The following is a 20,646-nucleotide window of genomic DNA, read 5'->3' as shown; positions in this document are numbered from 1 at the left end:
CAAATAACACCTCTCATCTTTCCATTTATAGACTCTAGCACCTCCACTCCTACGACTGTTCTATCACACCATGCTTTGCTTCCTCCTCATTCACTTGTATTCCATGCCTGATTACAATCATGTCCTTGCACACTCTCTTTCCTTGCCCTTTTCTATCTCAATCCTTCTTTCTTGACATGATTCTAATCCAGGTTGAATCTACCTCTTCACCTATACTCATAATTCTGTGCAGCTGAACCTGAAGTAAAAATGAAGTCGTAATAATTTTAAATGTATGAAAGCAAACTTCAGCACCACCTAGTAATTCTACATTTTACTAATCAATTCTTTCCCAGCCTACAAGAAAACTAAATTTTACTTTCTCTCCTTTCTCCACAAACCTGAAACATCACATATTCAATCTTGTATAAGTGATAATTTTGCCTTTTATTGTCTGAGCAAATAGGAATCATAAAGAGACCATCCTCATCCTTCCACCCTCAAACTTCCAACCTACATGCATTCATGCACTTGTACTCTGTCTCTCCTCCCTTCAAAACGAATAGTACCCCTAGCCCATTTCCAAAAACCTTTTTTGTATTTCACAATATATTTAACTTTACTATTTAGAAATCAAGTAATATATTATGAAAATGTAAACAAAAGAAAACCAAAAACAAAATGAACCTATATCCAATGTTTTTGAGGTTTTTTTCTAGCTTCAGTACTGTTTTTCTCTCAGTACATATCCCTATAGTTTTACTTTCCTTTTCCTCAAAGTAATTGCATAACTATCAACATGACTGATTGTGGAAATAAGTAATAGATGTAGCATCATCACTTTCTTATTGGAGTCTCATAATGAATTCAGCATTTCTCAGCATATTGAGCTTTTAAATTATTAATCTTATACATAGTCCAAAAACACATTCATAACATAGAACATATAGAGAGAGCAAACTATACTCTGGTGTCCAGTGTTTTTTGCGACAACATCAGCCAGAGAGGAAAGCTGGAACTGTTTGCATGTCACCAAGATAAAAAGATGAAAAATCATTTAAAAAGAGCAACTTAACTTTATCTGCTTACCTTCTAGATAGCTTGATATAAACAATATCAAATAATTTACTTCAATTTCCTCTCTAATTCTTCTTCTCTGTTTATTTTACTTTTGGTTTTTATTTATTATTTCAATAGTTTTTTGTGGCCAGGTGGTGTTTGGTTACATGAATAAGTTCTTTAGTGGTGATTTAGTGTACACCATACCCAGTGTACAGTCTTTTATCCCCCACACCTTTCCCGCTTTTTCCCCCAAGCCTCCAAAGTCCATTGTATCATTCTTATATCGTTGCATCCTCATAGCTTAGCTCCCATTTATGAGAACATATGATGTTTTGTATTTTATTCCAAAAACCAAACATCATATATTCTCACTCATAAGTGAAATTACTTCACTTAGAATAGTGGTCTCCAGTTCCATTCAGGTTTCTGTGAATGCCATTGTTTTGTTCCTTTTTACGGCTAAGTAGTATTCCATGGTGTGCATATATATATATGAGATATGTATGTGTGTGTGTGTGTGTGTGTGTGTGTGTGTATATACACACACTCACCTATATATATCTATATATACGTATATAGATATATACCACATTTTCTTTATCCACTCACTGATGAATGGACATTTGGGCTTGTTCCATATTTTTGCACTTGCAAATTGTGCTGTTATAAAACTGTGTATGCAAGCGTGTTACTCATATAATGACTTATTTTATTCTGGGTAGATACCCAGGAGTATGATTGCTAGATCAAATGGTAGACCTACTATTAGTTCTTTAAGAATCACCATACTCCTTTCCACAGTGGTTGTACTAGTTTATGTTCCCACCAGCAGTGTAATACTTTACATACATACCAACATCATTAATTTTTTATTTTTTGATTATTGACAATTTTGCAGGAGTGAGGTGGTATCACATGGTGGTTTTGATTTGCATTTCCCTGATAATTCGTGATGTTGAGCATTTTTCATATGCTTGTTGGTCATTTGTATACATTCTTTTGAGTTTTGAGAATTGTCTATTCATGTCCTTAGCCCACTTTTTGATGGGATTTTTATTTCTTGATGATTTGACTTCCTTGTAGATTCTGGAGATTAGTCATTTGTCAGATTAATAGTTTGCTAAGATTTTCTCCCACTCTTGAGTTGGTTGTCTGTTTACTCTCCTGATTATTTCTTTTGTTGTGCAGCAGCCTTTTAGTTTAATTAAGTGTCATCTATTTATATTTGCTTTGGGTACTTGGTAATGATGTCTTTGCCTAAACCAATGTCTAGAAGGGTTTTACTGATGTTATCTTCTAGAATTTTTAGGCTTTCAGATCTTGGATTTAACTCTTTTATCCATCTTGAGTTGATTTGTATAAGGTGGAACATGAGGATCCAGTTTTATCCTTTTCATGTGACTTACCAATTATCCCAGTACCATTTGTTGAATAGGATGTCCTTTCTTCACTTTATGTTTTTGTTTGCTTTCTCAAAGATCAGTTGGCTGTTAACTATTTGGGTTTATTTCTGTGTTCTCTATTCTGTTCCATTGGTCTATGTGCCTATTTTTATACGAATACCATGCTGTTTTGGTGACTATAGCCTTATAGTATAGTTTGAAATCAGGTAACGTGATGCATCCAGATTTGTTCTTTTTGCTTAGTCTGGCTTTGGCTATGTAGGCTCCTTTTTAGTTCTACATGAATTTTAGGATACTTTTTTCTAGTTCTGTGAAGAATGATTGTGGTATTTCGATGGGAATTGCATTGAATTTGTAGATTGCTTTTGGCAATATGGTCATTTTCACAATATTGATTCTACCCATCCACTATGTGTTTTCATTTGTTTGTGTTATCTATGATTTATTTCAACAGTGTTTTGTAGTATTTCTTGTAGAGGTCTATCACCTCCTTGGTAGGGTATATTTCTAAGTATTGTATTTGTATTTTTTACAGCTATTGTAAAGGGGTTGAGTTCTTGATTTGATTCTCAGCTTAGTCACTATTGGTATATAGCATTGCTACTGATTTGTGTACATGAATTTTGTATCCTTAAACTCTACTGAATTCATTTATTAGTTATAAGCTTTATGGATGAGCCTTTAGGGTTTTCTAGGTATACAGTCATATCATTGGCAAACAGTGACAGTTTGGCTTCCTTGTTACTGGTTTGGATGCCCTTTATTTCTTTCTCTTGTCTGATTGCTCTACCTAGGATTTCCAGTACTATGTTGAATAGAAGTGGTGAAAGTGAGCATACTTTCCAGTGTTCCAGTTCTCAGGAGGAATGCTTTCAACTTTTCCCATCCAGTATCATGTTGGCTGTCGGTTTTTAATAACTTGGTTTTATTACCTTAAAGTATGTCCCTTCTGTGCCAATTTTGCTGAGGATCTGAATCATAAAAAGATGCTGGATTTTGTCAAATACTTTTTGAAAAAATTCAATGCTGTGTTATGAACTTTTCTTGTAGCACCACTTTTGCTGTATCCAAGAGGTTTTGATAGGTTGTATCACTACTATTATTCAGTTCAAAGAATTTTCCAATTTCTATCTGGATTTCATTCTTGACCCAATGATCACTCTGGAGCAGGTTATTTAATTTCCATGTATTCGCATAGTTTTGTGGGTTCCTTTTAAAGTTGATTTTCACTGTTGTCTGGGAGAGTATTTAATATAATTTTGGTTCTCTTAAATTTATGGAGACTCATCTTGTGGCCTATCATATGGTCTATTTTGGAGAATGTTCCATGTGCTGATAAAAAGAATGTATATTCTGCAGTTGTTGGGTAGAATGTTCTGTAAATACCTGTTAAGTCCCTTTGTTATATAGTATAGTATAAGTTCATGATTTCTTTGCTGACTTTCTGTATTGCTGACCTATCTAGTGCTGTTAGTGGAATAGTCCCCGGTGTCTATTTTCCCCATCCTTATATCTATAGGTACTCCATGTTTAGCTTCCACTTATAAGTGAAAACATGTTGTATTTGATGGTCTGTTCCTGCATTAATCTGGTTAGTATAATGCCCTCCAACTGCATCTGCATTGCTGCAAAGAGCATGGTTTCATTCTTTTTTTTGACTGTCTAGTATTCCATGGTGTATACGTACCACATTTTCTTTATCCAATCCACCATTGATAGGCACCTTGGTTGTTGGCATGTCTTTGCTATTGTGAATAATGCTGCAATGAACACACAAATATATGTGTTTTAATGGTAGAATGATTTATTTTCCTTTGGGTATATATCTAGTAATGGGATTGCTGGGTAAAATGATAGTTCTATTTTAAATTCTTGAGAAATCTTCAAACTTCTTTCCACAGTGCCTGAACTAATTTATTTTTCCACAAACAGTGTAAGTGCATTTCCTTTTCTTTGTAGCTTTACCGACATCTGTCATGTTTTGGCCTTTCAATAATGGTGATTCTGACTGGTGTGAGATGGTATACCATCATGGTTTTGATTTGCATTTCTCTGATGATTAGTGATACTGAGCATTTTTAAATGTTTATTGGCTGCTTTTATGTCTTCTTTTGGGAACTGTCTGTTCATGTTCTTTGCCCTCCTTTTAAAGGGGATATTAGCTTTTGCTTGTTGCTTTGTTTAAGTTCCTTATAGATTCTCGTTATTAGACCTTTGTTGGATTCATAGTTTTTGAATATTTTCTCCCATTCTGTAGGTTGTCTGTTCACTCTGTTGATGAGATTTTCTTTTGCTGTGTAGAAACACTTTGGTTTAATTAAGTCCCATTCGTCAATTTTTCTTTTTGTTGCAATTGCTCTTTTTAAAATAATTTCAACTTTTATTTTAGGTTCAGGGGTACATATGCTGGTTTGTTACATAGAACTACCCATGTCTTGACATCATCACTCACACAGGGATTACTTTAATCACTTCTTAGCAAGCCTCTTTATCCTCCAATTTATGCTATAGTTACTGCCAGTATACATTTCCCTAAACATTGCTTATGTTAGTCTCTGCTCAAAAATAATCTACATCTCCCTACTTAAAACTTTGTACAATGTAAATTTCTTTGCTTGATTTTTAAGACATGTCAGAATGCCTATCCATATTTCCCACAAAGCCCTAACTCATTTGTCTAATAAGGTCAGTATCCTCATGGCTATATAAAAATCTTTGCTTCTGGACATTTTCAACTATTTTTTCCTCACCTAAGCAGCAGTTCATCTCTGCTGCCATTTAAGTTTCAGCCTATCCTTCAAGGCTAAGACCTACTCTCCCCCTATTAACTTCCCAGTCTGCATTTTTTTATTCTCTCCTCTATGCTCCTGTAGCACTCATGGCATGTACCACATAGATCAACACCTATCCACAAAAGTATTCAAAAGCTCATTTATTTTATCTTGTTTTTTTCAGTATTACCTCCTAGGAGGTACGACTGTATTTTATACAGACTCCACAGCACCTGCACAGTAATGAACACATAATGGGAATTTATCAGATAGACACTCAGGTTTATGAACCCTCTTTTGAGGGATTTATATTTTCTAAAAAATAAATATACAATTAATATAAAATATTTGTTGTATTTATTTAAATATTACATGCATGTGTAGTATAAAATGAGTTTATAACCTCTTTTTAACAGATCTTTCTGGAACTCTCAATCTGATAAGCGCTTAAAATGATCCTTTTATTTCTTCTCACTTTCTCTTCTTTTCTATACAGAGAACTTTGGTAATATCCTGAATTTACTACAAAAAGCAAAGGCAAAGGAAGGTGTTATGTGGCCTTTGTATAACAGATAATGTTCTGTACTGAAAACTTATGATACACTTTCCATTTTAGACAAAGCCAGACAGGTAAGATTTTCTCTGTCATAGTGTCTAGCACAAGCCTGGGAACATAGCTCAATAAATTCTTGTTAAGTGATTGAATTTTTGGTAGTTCACTCAATGGAAGCTTCCATTTCTGAAATTCGCACATAGTACCTTCAGGAATTATACCTGAGTAGCATTCCCCAATGGAAAACCTTATTCCAGCTTTGAGAAGGAATGTGATTAATTTGAAGCTGCTATTCTGATTTTTCATTTTTAGATTTTTACTATTATCTTGAGAAATAGCAGGCCAAGAGCTTTGCTTCCATACTACCAGCAATTTCTTTTGGGTGACAAAACAATTTAGAGCTATTGAAACAGTATTAGAAACCATGTATTCCAACCCATTCACTCTTCAGATGAGCAAAACACCCCAGGTTAGACGCAGAAGCCAAGATAGAAATTAAGCTCTTTTAAACAAGTAACTACCTTACCTACATTTAAATAATGAAGGATAGCAAAATACCATGAAATCCTGGGCCTGAAGAGAACTTACAGATGGTTCATTATTCTTTGTTTTAGCACTTCCAGTAATTGGCTAACAGCTCCTTCTACAATGGAATGCCTCTAAAAATTAGAAATGTTCTCAAAAGAGTATTTCTCAGTGACTTATGTTGAATCAAAATTTGTCTTCCCAGAACTTTGTAGCAACAGCCCTAGTTTTGAATTCTCAAACAATAACAACAATCCACTCCCTCTTCCACGGGACTGAACTAAACAATTTATATAACCTTTAAGATTTTCTCTTCCCAAGTTCCTCTAAACTTCCTTTTTTATGGCATGGCTTCCCTCTGTTTTGACAATAATCTTATTAGAATTTTGTTCTTGAATCTTAGAATGCTTTCAATTAATGGAGACCAAAAAAAATCAAACTCAATTTTGGCTTAAAGAATAACTAAAAACTCCAGGGTAATTTAGGCATAGTTCCATCAGAGTTCTGGGTCCATTTTCCTGTGGTTTGCTCTTCTCCACTTTAATCCATGTTAACTTTCCCCCCAGACTGACTTCCTTCCTAGTTGTTGGATGCCTGCCAGCAGTAATTAGGCTGCATGATGTCTCATTCAGCAAGAAGGGCAGGTTGCTTCCCATTAACTGCTGAAAAAAAGAAAACACTGCGATTTACATCAATTGGCCACGCCTGAACCAATCCGTAAAACCAGGGGAATGCCACACACTGATAAACTTAGGCCTGGATTAATTAAACCAATTACAGTGCAAAGGAAGATGGAATCTTCCTGATTGGCCTTAGCTGAGCATAGCTTGCTGTTGAAGCTGAGGTGAGGTCAAGTTCACTCTAACCTTATTGCTGGTATCAACAGAGCAGGTGGAATGGACATTGAGGAAATAACCGTATCTTCTGTTCTCCATGCATTTATACCTGTATGTAATAGGATGGATCTGAAAAATGTCCTAGTTCAGTGAAATATTAGAAATCAGTCTTATGGCTATTTCTCTTATTTTGGAAATGTTTATCTATTAACATGGTTTCACCTTGAATTCACTTTTTTTTAAGCAGGTATAATTGTTGAGTTTATTGTTATTGAAGTATGTGTTTTTTTTTTTTAATTTCATTTTATACTGCTTTTGAGATGAACCCACAAGTGCATTCTTATGTAACTGATTGCAAAAACCAAAACAATACATTAACTTTGCTCCTAAATCTCAGTGTTCTGGTTTGTATGCATTGTTCTATCTACTCAAACACTTCAAATTATATTTCTGTAAGTCAGTACATTAGGTTATTACCCTTTGAAGACTGATGTATCTTCACCCAGGTTGGGTTTTTTATGTGACCAAGACAAAGCCAAAGACAAGGCCATGAGACATACTATGAAAAGCCTTTCTGCAAGCTGATACAAAGTTAATAATTACATACAGTTGTTCAACCAGCTTTACACATCTGCTTACACCCACTATTATTCAGTCATATTTCTATCCTGTTCACAAGGACATATGAGTGATTTCATCAAAATCCCTACCTAAACACAAATATTGCAACCTTCCACCCTCTAAAATCTCTCCAGGCTGCTCAACCTACAGAAAATTAAATCAGGCTAATTTGGCAGGAATGCTTTTAGTGCACTCAGACTGGATCTTAGGGTTGTCTCATTATTTTCTAAGTGATTTCAATTCCTTGTTAAAGTAATCCATTCTAAAATGCTATTAAAGATCAACATTGCTGATGTAATAGTTTTCAGAGTCTACCTTTTAACCCTTTGAGAGAATTGGGGTGATATTTGCTTAGATCACATCTTCTAGCGGCACTCCCTTTCTCTGTGATTTCTGTGGATTACTGCCAATCATTCTGTGATTACATCTGTAAATCCTTTCAACACCTTGGAATGTAATTTGTCTGTGACTGCAAACTTGAATTCATTTAGAATGTCTGGGTGGCTTCCTATAAGCTCATCTTTTTACTTTTTCTGGGACTTCAATTCATTGTTAATAGTGTTTTTCTAGCTGTTCTATTTTGATGATAACTTCTTCATAGTGGCAAGGACAGATTCAAAATAGAAATGGAGTAATCCTGCCTCCTGCCTGTATTTGTTTGCCTCTCATCATCTTTTCTAAACAGTGGGCTGATGCACTATAGTCTCATAATTATGATTCCTAGCTTTCACAGAAGTACTTTTCTCTTTTGGGAACACTCTTCCTGTTCTCAAACTTTTTGTAACCTAACTTTTATTCATCCTCCAAGTCTTAGTAATAATCTCTCTGAGGAGACTTCATTGATCCTGCAAAGCTAAACTAGAAACCCCTCTTATATCTTATGATATCTTATGATAGACCTTTGGTGAAATTTAGTAGACTATATTGTAAATGCTTGTTAGCATGTCTGCTTTCCCCGTTTGACTCTAAGTAGTTAGAAGATAAGAATCTTTCATTATTCTTTTCTGCAGAGATTTTTATTGTTCTTGGCAACAAATTGGTGCTTAATATTATTAATTGTTCAATGAATTAAACCTGTAAAAGTCCTTTTGGTTAACTTTGAGCATTGTTGTTTTTTATTTCTTATATTTTCTTCCAAGATTTATTTTACTACCACATCAAGTTTCCTTAATGGTTGAAAGTAAATCTAGAATAATAATTTCTTCATAAGTTTTTTTTTTCAATAAAAAGCTTCGTTGTCAAACCTCTGACGTATTAATTTTTAGGGAAGTTTAAAATAATGTTTCTTATAAAAAAAGAAAAAAAGTCTTCTAATATACATGTATACTCGATCAGAAAACATGCTCATCATAAATTTTGGAAGCACATGGAGTATATACCACAAACGGAAACATGAAAATAAAAGTGAGATGACTATTTTTGTAGAAACAAAAATGAAACAAATTTCCTAGTTTAGGATTTTTAAAAACACATGTCAGTCATTAAGACTACTTTAATATTTTGAAAGCTTGAAAAATATATTTTTTATCCAATGCACTCAGTAAATTTTACAATCTTTAGTTTTTCTGTTTACCAATGATATTTCCTTCTGATACACTTTTCTTACAACAATAAATCTCAACTTATTCAATTTGTCACGTGTTCAGTAGTTTATAAAATTTTAAAGCTAATGGTATAACAAACTCAAATGATGAGATTTCATATTTATAAGTGCATCCTGGGATGAATAAGTAATGAAGACACAGCCTGCTGCTACTAAAAGTGAGGGGCTTAAGAAGTTTAGCTACACAGAGATGGAATGCACTTGATTTCATCTGATTTTAAAATTTAAGTAGATTTGATCCAGGTTGGTTCTTAAGGATGTCATCAGCAGAAAATACCCTATTTTGGTACTTTATTTTTTCTTCTGTTCAGCACTGGATACGCAGCAATTTTCCTGATCTACTGCCACAGATTGAATTCATTGCTGTATTTTTTTTTTGAAACTATCTTGTGTTATATGACTTGTTTGGTGATAGACTTGGCCAACCAGTTTTCAATTAAGCTTATCAGTCAGAGGTCATTTATAAGCCACTGCGATTGACTGAGACACAGAAGTATTAGTTTCATTGATTAGGGTTTAAACAGAAAAATTGTTACCAATTGGTACAATTGAAAGTTATAGTACAAATAATCTGTAGCTACTTTTTAGCCAAATGTAATGACAGATTCCAAGAGAAAGGACTCAAAAAGGTCATCTTTAATTTTTTTACAGAAAAATATTATTAATATAATTCATTTGTATGCAGCTACTAAAAGAGAGAATTTTTACAATATAATGCAACAATATCATGCCAAAAACAATGTAACACTAACATGTAATGTTTTATACCTCATGTGAATTGTCATAGTAAAAAAAACTGTCATGTTTATAATAAATTATATTTATATCATAAATATGAGTCATCATATTTATTATCTACTTTCAGTAGAATTAAGAAGATCTGCCTTCTAGTGCTGAGACAACCATTAATTATCTGCACAATCTAGGACAAATCATTTAAACTCTCTAGGTCTCAATTTTTTCTATACATAAGTGTTAACCCCTCAAAAAATTATAATCTACAAAGTTTGTAGTAGGGGGATCTTGAGTTAGTTACTTTTAATATTTTATAAAGCTCTTGGGAACTTTGTGCTTAACCACAATAATATCTCATAAGCCCCATATAGTTTCTGATACATAAAAACTAGTTAATATTTAATACATTATGAAATGAATAGGAGAATAAATTAAAAAGTGAATGAATGAATGAATGAGTGAATGAATAAAAATTAGAAAACTAGGTTGAGCTACACTTTATATCAACCCTATTGTCTACTGGTTATTTCTTGCTGATCTTATTTCCAATTGTATATGCTTGTGACTATTTAAAAGTGAATTAGCAGTTACTTTTTCAATACAATTTTAGGAGTAAAATATTTTTTAATACCCAGAGCAAGCCGTGGGTATTAATAATAAACGGCTAATATCCAGACTCTACAAAGAGTTAAAACAGATTTACAAGACAAAAACAAGCCCATTCAAAAGTGGGCAAAAGATATAAACAGACACTTTTCAAAAGAAGACATATATGAGGCCAACAAACCTATGAAAAAATGCTCATCATCACTGGTCATTAGACAAATGCAAATCAAAACTACATTGAGATACCATCTCATGCCAGTTAGAATGGTGATCGTTAAAAAATCTGGAGACAACAGATGCTGGAGAGGATGTGGAGAAACAGGAACACTTTTACACTGTTTGTGGGAGTGCAAATTAGTTCAACCATTGTGGAAGACAGTGTGGTGATTCTTTAAGGACCTAGAACAAGAAATTCCATTTGACCCAGCAATCCCATTACTGGGTATATATCCAAAGGATTATAAAGCATTCTACTACAAGGACACATGCACATGAATGTTCACTGCAGCACTGTTTACAAAGCAAAGACTTGGAACCAACCCAAATGCCTGTTGATGATAGACTGGACAGAGAAAATGTGGCACATATACACAATGGAATACTATGCAGCCATAAAAAATGATGAGTTCATGTCCTTTGTGGGGCATGGATGAACTTGGAAACCATCATTCTCAGCAAACTGACACAAGAACAGAAAATCAAACACCGCATGTTCTCACTCATGGGTGGGTGTTGAACAATGAGAACACATGGACACAGGGAGGGGAGCATTACACACTGGGGTCTGTGGGTGAGGGGAACTAGGGGAGGGACAACAGGGGGTGGGGAGTTGGGGAGGGATAACATGGGGAGAAATGCCAGATATAGGCAATGGGGAGGAAGGCAGCAAACCACATTGCCATGTATATACCTATGCAACAATCTTGCATGTTCTTCACATGTACCCCAAAACCTAAAACACAATAAAATACCATTTTAAAAAAAGTATTAGGATATAGATGACCACCATGGTCCCTGGGAGGAGAGCTCTGTCCTGACAATAGCTCACCAAAGTGATAAATCTAGTAGGGCATACCTACATAATGCTGGGACACTAAATGGCTATACCCTGTGTATGGGGTGTACCAGAAATAAACCTACCTTACAGCACAAGACAAAGAAAAAAATCTTCACTATGATTTTTGTGCTAAATTCAGAAAGAATACCTCACTTGAGCATTCATAGCCAAAAAACACTCCTCACGCTGATTTGTACACTGAAGCCACATTGACTTAGTGGCCTAACAAACCTAAATCCAAAAATCTATTTAAAGTGGTCCCAGATAGTAGTTTCTCAAGGGATCTCAGATAAACCTAGGCAAATTATCTTTGAGGGACTTCACATTCCATCCAGGCTTCAAAGGATTTCTACAGATAAAGTTCCAAGAAATATGAATTTACAGTCAAAATTTATAAAATAATAACTGCAATAAACCACTTGGTAGAGTCCAACAGAAACAATAGATGGCAGAAAGACTTTAGATGTAGAATATAAAATTATTTTTCATTTCGTCTAAATAAAAGTTCATATATATATATATAGCATTATATATATATATATATATATATATATATATACATATAGCATTAAAAAACAGTAAAGCTATACAAATGCAAATCATATTGCATAAGAGCCTAATGGAACTTCTGGAAATAAGTAATGTATAACTGAAGTAAAAAACTGCAATGGATGGGTAAAGAGCAAATTAGATACAGTTAATGGGAAATTTAATGACTAGACTCCAGAGCTGAAAAAATTGTCTATAAGGTAACATGTAAACACAAGTAGCTGGAAAACATTAAAGAGAAGTTAAAAGACATGGAGAATAACAAAATTTTTAATACACATGTCATTGGAGTAATAATTTTTTTAAATAAAAACTAGAAAGAATAAGGAAGGAACAATATTAGAGATGGTATCTCAGGTTAGCTTTCCCAGAAGCAGATCCTGAGGCAAAGATTCATGAAAAGGTAATTTAGAAAGGCAATACTCCCTGTATAAATCAGCAAGGTAGCATGGAAAATAGAAGGGGGAAGAGAAGAAAGCCAAGCTAGGGTGCAGTCTCAGATAAAGTCCTGCAAATATAGCTTTGGCCTGATCTTGCAGGAGAATGCTGGAGTAAGTTACACCTGAGTTGTCCAAGGCAAAGAGCTAACTTGCTATACTCTTACCTTTGTGAGCCATTGGTCAAGGGATGTGTGGAAGGAGTAAATTCTCAGGGACTTCTAGATTTCCGTATATGGACAAAAGACCTTTAGAGAAAAAGGACAGTTCTCAAAGAAGAGGCATAGTTCCAATTTGCCATATAATCATCAAAATTGCTCTTATACTTGTTTATTTTTCTTGCTTCCCTTTAATTTTGGCCTGATCTCATCAACTCTTCCATATACATAAAAATAATGTTAAAATTTTGCCCTTAGAGTTGTCCTCAGTGAGACACTTGTAATAGACTAATCCAACATTATCTATGGTTGTAAGTTTTACCTTTATTCTCAACTTTTATCATCTTTTGTTTGAAGCTTTATTTTGTATTTTATATTTTGTTGGATGTTTCTTCTAATCCATTCTGAAGGTCTCTGTCTTTTGTCAGTAAGCTTAATACATTTACATTTATTGCAATTGTTACTAAGACTCGTTTCTTTTTTTTTCCACTTAGTTTTTTGTTTTGTTTTGTTTTTTTACTTTAAGTTCTAGAGTACATGTGCAGATCTTGCAGGATTGTTACATAGATATACACATGCCATGGTGGTTTGCTACCTCCATCTCCCCATCACCTACATTAGATATTTCTTCTAATGTTATCCCTCCCCAATCTCCCTACCCCCGCTATCCCTCCCCTAACTCCCCCCCCCCCACACACCCCAGTGCGTGATGTTCCCCTCCCTGTATCCATGTGTTCTCATTGTTTAACATCCACTTATGAGTGAGAACATGAGGTGTTTGGTTTTCTGTTCTTGTGTCAGGTTGCTGAGAATGATGAATCTGGAAACCATCATTTCTTTCTTTATATTTAATTGATTTTTTTCTATTGCATATTTTCTGTGTATTACTTTAATTTGCCTTTCATGCTTTCCATTCAACTTCATACAAGAAGGTTTCTTCTTCTTGTATGAAAGTTAATATTGTGTTTTATTTATTATTTATCAGTAAACAATGATGAATATCTACATTACTTTTTTCTTCTACGCATTTCTTATGCATACCCATATCCATATCATCTCTCTCTCTCGTCTCTCATTTTCTTCTGCCCTGCCACCGCGTTTGTATTTTTCTACATTTTAAACTCTGAGCTTTATGAATCTTTTATCAATTTTAGGTTTGTTTTAGCAACAAAAAAAAATTTACTGAGCTGTTTCCTTACCAGTACCTTCTATATATTTAATAGATTTTTCTAGGTTTGACAATTTACTGTTGTACTTCCTGAAAGTATTTTCAAAAGAGTCATTTACTCAATGAAAGTTCTGAGTTCTTGTTTGTCTAAGAATATGTAAGTATTTTTCCTTTGCATGTAAATTATTGTTAGTTGCATATAACATTTCAGATTGAAAGTCCTTTTATATCACATTAACAATAATTTTATTAGTGATTTAGTTCTTGTTTTTTGGGTTTTTTATAAATACTGTTTTCTGTTAGAAAACTTTAATAATATCTTCGTCTTTGATGTTTTAAAATTTACTTTAGTATGTTTGTATTGTCTTTTTAAATATCTATAAGGTTTGGCACTGTGAAATTTTGCAATGTTTTTCTTCTTTAAATCTTACAAATGGTAGGCCACTATTTCTCCAAATATTTCCTCTCTTTCACTTTTTAAAAATATAGTTTCTTGGAAAACCTTCCACGTAAAGGTTAAGAATTACATATCCATCTGCCCTATCTCCAAATTTTGTTTCTTTCCTCTCTTTTTCTGTATCTCTTTCTGACGACATTTTAAAAATTTTCCTCTACTTAATCTTTAAAGTCATTAGTTTGTAACCCAATTGTATTTATTTTATTTTCATTTATCTATTGAATTCTTTCTATGTTTTTCAAAATACATTATTTTGCCATCTTTTCCATTATTCTTCCTTATATCTTTGAGAATATTTAATTCTTATATTTATTTTAAGCTTTTACTTATATTTATTTTTTGAGTTTCTGTTCCACAATTCTCTTTCATCTGGTATAAGGTGAAGGAATTCACCTCAAGTCTGAGATTTTCTAACTTTGCAATTGGGCAAAATCACTCTCCGTGTTCATCTCCCCACAGTAAGCAGTTAGATATTTTGAGGACTCTCCTTTCCTCCTAACTGGTCCTGGTAGGCAGAACAAAGAAGAGAAAATCATCAGGATCCAGCCAAAATGTCTGGGAAAGGCATAAATTATAACTCGAAAGTTCTTCTCCAAGCTTCTGCTGTTTTTGCAACCATTTCTTTTCATATCTAAATTGTTCTTTCCTCCATTTATATGTTGAATTAGCTTATGTCTTTCTAAGAGTTCTCAGTATTTAATTTTTTGTTTCTCAGAATCAACCTGACTAGCATTTGCGTCAGATCTACCGAATTATATTAAGAGGAAGAAGCCAGCTATATTCATTCATTTGTCAAAAACTAGGAGAGGTTTTTCCAGTGATTTTATTTTACCCTTATAACTAAGATCAACATTATTGCTGCATTTCCTTCAACACTCCATTTTTGGCTATTACAAACTAATTCATTTCCACAGGATTCTATGTACCTAGCTCAGCGCCTTGGGCAAAAGAGTTTGCAATAATTCCTACCTTCTATTTTGCTGGGGAGGCCAATTTATTTTCATAAATCTGTTACTAAATTTGCAAACATTTACTACTCTGGGGAGTAATATACTTGTCAAAGTTGCAAATAAAAAATCCTAAATTTAATGATAAAATTCTTCAATATGAATTATATAGGCAGTAAGTAGATAAGAAATAATTAAGGAGCTAAACTAATGCATTCTATGAATAAATAGAGGTAGATAAATAAGACAGAGCATCATGAGACTTTCAGTGCCTTTATTTCACACAAATGCTTGTGAAGTAGTTCATAGTTTGACAGTGTCTTCTTTGAGAATGAAGGACAACCCTAACACTTACCTTGAACTGCTTCCTAGTTCTCCAGAGTCCGTTTATAAAATATAATTAAATAGATTTAAAATTACTTTTCTCTCTCAGGTAGGTTTTTAATTCCAGATGAAGTATTCCTACAGAAAAAATAAAAATTTATGTCAGATTTATTTTTATATGTTTACAAATACCCATTTTAAAATCTATCCTGAAATGTTTACCTTGATCTTCCCAATATGACAGCACAGTTGTAACTATTGACAGGTATTAAATTGAAGAACTGTGTAAATTATCTCTCCATTCAGATCTGTGTGTCTAAAATGCAATTTCCCTCCTCCTACATGCAACATTATTTCTTTTAGCTCCTCAGTATTTTGAAACCATCTATTTGTCCATGAAAAAAAAAATTCTTCAAGAATTAATTGAAAAATTCGGTGAAGATTTCTATGAAATTACCACAAGAGATAGATCATAATAGGTGGTTGTAACAAGCAGAAAAGCTCCTAAGAAAAGGCTTTCAGGGAACTCTAAGGGTCAGAATCTCCCATGGGCTTTTCAAATAGCAGCAGTTCAAATCAAGGGCCTGGCTTTAGGTACACAAAGCTCAGCTCAGATTGTCACTGGCACAAAGTTCAGCTCTAAATGACATTCTAAGTAAGTGAATATCATCGGTAATTCCAGTGCGCACAGTGGTATCTTTCTCCTTCACCTCTCTCCCCTTGAATTCTCCCTCAGACATTCAGGGTTTAAAGACTCCCCCTTCACTGCCAACACAAACTCATTTTATCACATATTCATTCAATGAACAATTTGTAAGACCAAATGCCAGTTGCTACAGTTACCAAGACACATAAGGCAGAAGATATATCCTTAACAACTCACAGTCTAATGGCAAGAAAGGTACAAAATAAATGTAACTTAATGTGATGAACACAATAATTAGGGTTAAATACTCTGTATAAACACAATCAAAGAAGTAAGTTATCAGCTTCATTTAGATAGCTCAGGGAAGGTTTTGAATTGAAAAACACATTTGAACCAGGTCTAGAAACATTAAGTGCAGGAGACAGGAGTAAGGGGTAGGGCACTTCATGAGAATTAACTGGATGTGCAACAGCAGAAAAATCTTACAGCAAATTGATTTACAGTGAGGTGTGAAATTGCAATTATAAAAGATGGAATATTAGGTCTGAGGAAAAAATCCCTAAAACATAAATTTTTAGAACCTGAAAAATTAGGAATATCATTTGATTTTGCAGGAAGACCCTCTTGCAAACCCAGAGAAACGATAGTTACTCTGTTTAATATTAAAAATCAAAAATCTTTTTTAACTTAAAAATATTTAATAGTTATGGATATGTAATAGTTATACATATTTATGGAGTACAGGTAGTATTTTGATATAAGCATACAATGTGTAATGATCAAATCAGGGTAATTGTTATAACCATCACTTCAAGCGTTTATCATTACTTTGTGTTAAAAACATTCCAAGTCCACTAGTTTAGTTATCTTAAAATATGCAATACATTATTGTTGAATATAATTGCCCTCTTGTGCTACTGAACACTAGATCACCAGAGGGTTCCCTGACTTGCCAGCATTCATTATGTTCTGTCTTCTAATAAAAGCTATTTTAACCGGTATGAGATAATATTTCACTGTGGTTTTGATTTTTATTTCTCTGATGACTAATAATGTTGAACATTTTTTCATATACCAGTTGACCACTTTCAGACGTGTTTAACACGAAAAAATGTTCAATAAGAAAAAGGAGACCATTTGTGTTTCTTTTTGAGAAATGTATATTCAGATCTTTTGCTCATTTTTTAGTGATATTATTTGTTTCTCTCTATTGATTTGTTTGAGTTCCTTATATATTCTAGTTATTAATTTCTTGTCAGATGGGTAGTTTGCAAATATTTTCTCCCACTTTATAAGTTGTGTCTTTGCTTATTGATCATTTCCTTTGCTGTGCAGGAGCTTTTTAGCTTGATGTGATCCCATTTGTCCATTTTTGCCTGAGTTGCCTGTACTTTTGAGGTCTAACTCAAGAAAACTTTGCCCAGACTAATGTTCTGGAGTGCTTCCTCAATGTTTTCAACTTTACAGCCTAATTTTTAAATCTATTTATCTACTGATCTATTTATTCATCTAACTATACATCTATCTATATAATCTTACAATATACATACACACTTAAATACACATAGTAAGCATCATCTAAAATGGACAATATATATCAATTGTACAGTGCTAAAAAGAATGATAAGAACATCTGTTTGCTGTCATACTGATAGCAAAATGTCTAATCAGATTGCTTCTCTATGTTGATCCTGAGCCAAATGTTTGAAAGTTAGATAAAGGCAAGAAGAAGTTAAAGGATGCTAAGAATTTGGGTCTGCAAATTCTTCTAATCTGGGGATCTATTATGTAACCACACACTCTGCACACCCAATTATTAATAAATGTTTTCTCATACCAGGTCTGTGCTACTAATAAATTTTTACCAACTACCATTATATGTTGCAGTTTATTTTTTGCAGTAACTTTTTTCTTTGCTTTTTTTCTGCTGGAAACACAGGGCTTTAGGTGTGTAATTTGGGAAGTCTTTTTCTTTCTACTTGCAACCGTATATTACTCTCCCTTCTGAAGACTATAACCTCTATAAAGTTCATATTGAAGCACCATTATTGGCTGGTTCACTGTAGACCTTAAAAAACATAGAGGAAAAATTCCAATTACAAAGAGTTTAGTTCAAAAGCAAGTGAGTCACTTCTTACTCACACTGCAACACTTAAAAGCTTATATTGATCCTCATATACTTTGACAGAAATTTTACCAACATGTATATTAGGCAGAAAATCTAAAATACCATCCATTTTTATCTGGAAATTAAATTGGTTACACATCTACATGAAAAGGGTAAATTCAGGTAATATCACTGGGAGAAGCAACAAAATATGTAAAAGTCTATCCAAATCAAAACAATTAAAATTTTTTAAATTACCAAGTAAATAAAATCCATTTTATTGAATCATTGAATTTAAAAATCATAGATGTCATAGCCTTGTCTTTGGGTAAGCTAGCATCCCAGGTGCATGGGCTAATATTCTTTTCAAGTTAGCCATTTAAAAATCTTGAATCACTTTAATTGATGTTGTCATTGCCATGTTTAAAACCTTCACCATAGAAGACATGCAGAAGTCTATTTTTAGGCAGGAAACAGAAGTTTCTAAGTCCTCAGGAAAGATTTAAAATTACAATTTTACACAAATCCTTACCCTCGGGATAGTAAATTAGAATAATAGGGGATGAGCTTATATATTCCCTTTTATTCTTTGAAAACTAATTTTGTTTTTAAAACTTAGAAATTCCAAATTAATATTCTACTATTGCACCAAAAGAATACAGTTGACAGTCCTTCATTCATATTCCCAGCCTTCCAGTGGCCATGAAGGAAGGAACCTTCATCTGGTCTACATCACCACAAAGACAGAACAGTGACAGCTAACCCTGCTCCAACTTCTACCACCTTCTTGACCTGGCACAGCCATAGAACACAGGAAGTCCTCTTCACTTCTAATAAAATTGGAAACATGGGAACATGTTCTATAATGTTCTAACATGTTCTAACAATGTTCTATAATGAACGGTCTATATCCAAGAGGATACACTATATTAAAGTGTAGGAGAAATTCAATATTTATAAACTATAAATTTCCATTATTTAAAACAAGTGTTTGAAATAGTGCCAGTTCCCAGCCTCCTTTCCTTCTTCAAGTATGATATTTATGAAACAGAAAACTGGGTTTTCGATTAGTCTAATCATTTTTAAACTCTTGAATTGAGTCTTTTTCTTTAGTTCTAACAGTTTTCAGATGCTTCTTTTATGTCATTTACAGGGAGTTGAGGTTTTTTCTGTGTATTATGACCTTCCAGGCTTTCTGGTTTCATAAGAACCTGGCATCTGGGATACCAACCAAAATAATCTGTCCTTCTTTGAACTGCCCTAACACTTTGGCTACAAATCAACAGGCTTCTTGAGGGTAGGGATAATGCATCCCTACCACTTAGCATAAAGTCTCTGAAACAGTACATTTTAATAGATCTGTAGCTCTTTAAAATATTATACTTACTTATATTTATACCACTTCTGTGACTAGGTATGTTTTACAACTACATTTATCATTTTCTGTAATTATAAACACGTGATATGCTTAAAACAGAAATAATGAAAATACAGAAAACCACAAAGAAATAATCATCTATAATTACTGTCTATATTATAGATATATATTGTATATTTCCCACATTAGGAAGCCAATTTACCAATTATTATTTATTGGTTAAGTAGCATTCCATCATATGGCTGTCCATACTTATTTATACACACTATGCATAACAATATGGTGGCGATGTGTGGATTATTGCCTGTGATCTCATAGGCAAGATAAACCATGCTTCATACTTAATAGGTGTTCATTTAGTGTAGGTCCTTTGTAAAAATCATTACGTTACTGATTTTAAATTAAATAGAGGATAAGCCAGTGGATTTATTTATTGGTATCAGAAAACTTTGTCATTTATATACAGATATTTTCTTTCACCAAAAGTTCAATTCAAAGCTGGGAGTGGTGGCTCATGCCTGTAATCTCAGCACTTTGGGAGGCTGAGGCAGGCAGATCACCTGAGATCAGGAGTTCTAGGACAGCCTGGCCAACATGGTGAAACCCCATCTGTACTAAAAATACAAAAAAGTTAGCTGGGTGTGGTGGCACATACCTGTAGTTCCAACTACTCGGGAGGCTGACGCAGGAAAATCACTTGAACCTAGGCAGCAGAGGTTGGCAG

At 33.6% G+C, this 20,646-nt stretch overlaps 1 long non-coding RNA gene across 1 annotated transcript in view; it reads left to right on the top strand.

Annotated features, from left to right (window-relative positions):
• The window catches only part of LOC116534468, a 121,164-nt gene extending 101,126 nt beyond the window's left edge, over positions 1-20,038 (top strand). Inside the window, exon 3 of the long non-coding RNA XR_004261738.1 lies at positions 19,234-20,038. This is a non-coding gene — a long non-coding RNA (uncharacterized LOC116534468). The remainder of the gene's footprint in view (positions 1-19,233) is intronic.
• The last annotated feature ends 608 nt before the right edge of the window (positions 20,039-20,646 follow it).

Source organism: Sapajus apella, unplaced genomic scaffold (genome assembly GCF_009761245.1).
Source record: "Sapajus apella isolate SASKATOON/1434 unplaced genomic scaffold, GSC_monkey_1.0 scaffold87, whole genome shotgun sequence".
Lineage (NCBI taxonomy): Eukaryota > Metazoa > Chordata > Mammalia > Primates > Cebidae > Sapajus > Sapajus apella.
The sequence above is the reverse complement of the archived record's forward strand: the minus strand, read 5'-3'. Positions and strand labels throughout refer to the sequence as shown.